This window comes from Garra rufa, unplaced genomic scaffold (assembly GCF_049309525.1).
Source record: "Garra rufa unplaced genomic scaffold, GarRuf1.0 hap1_unplaced_001, whole genome shotgun sequence".
Taxonomy (NCBI): domain Eukaryota; kingdom Metazoa; phylum Chordata; class Actinopteri; order Cypriniformes; family Cyprinidae; genus Garra; species Garra rufa.
In genome coordinates this window covers 21,376,643-21,377,759 of record NW_027394276.1, presented here as the reverse complement: position 1 = coordinate 21,377,759, position 1,117 = coordinate 21,376,643, and positions in this window count along the sequence as shown.

Genomic DNA, 1,117 nt, shown 5'->3' with positions numbered 1-1,117 from the left:
ACATTTTCAGAAAGCTGTCCGGTGTGTGTGAGATTCTAATGAAAGCGTGAGAGCGAGTGGACAGAGGTTAATGACATGCGCTGGAATCAAACGCAGGTGTGTTCAAAGACACCATCGATCTCTCTGAGTTCCTGTACCACACGGCAAACACGTACACTTAGAAAACATACAGTCTGAGAGTCTGTCCATGTACAGATCATCCCACTGGGTAGTAACCGTGTAATCTGGATCATGTAATCAGATTACAAAAATTAAGTACTTGTAATTAGAGTACATTACGTTTTAAAATAGTTCAAGTTCAAGTTCAAGTTCAGTTTATTTGTATAGCACATTTACAACAGCCGTTCAGGCTGACCAAAGTGCTTCACAGAAAACATAATCATAAAACAAAACCACCAAGCAGATTCACACACCCCATTTAAAACAACTAAATAGATAGATAGATAGATAGATAGATAGATAGATAGATAGATAGATAGATAGATAGATAGATAGATAGATAGATAGATAGATAGATAGATAGATAGATAGATAGATAGATGAAATCATCATGAGTAGATAGACAGAATTAAAGCGTAATGTATGGATGGGAGGAAGGAAGGAAGAAAGTCAGATAGATGGATATAAAAAAGATAGATAGATAGATAGATAGATAGATAGATAGATAGATATTGAAAAAAGATATATAACGACAACTAAACAGATGGATAGACATTGATGAAAGATGACGAGATGAGAATAAATAGACGACTAAATGACGATAGCTAGATGATAGATAGATAGATAGATAGATAGATAGATAGATAGATAGATAGATAGATAGATAGATAGATAGATAGATAGATAGATAGATAGATAGAAGGAAGAAAAATGGATAGATAAAATAAAAAGATAGATGCTCTTAATCAGATTAGTTTACTTTTTTATGGATTTGCTTTTTGATCAATATTGTACGTTTAATGACAAGCTGAAAACAAATCTGATACTAATCTAAAGTTTAAAACAAGTTTGAAAGTAATCTAAAGTTTCATCCGATTGAATGTTCTTATTCCTTTGTGCTCATTTTGGCCTCGCCGTTGTAAGAATAGACATGTTTTCTCATCACGCGGGACTGTTG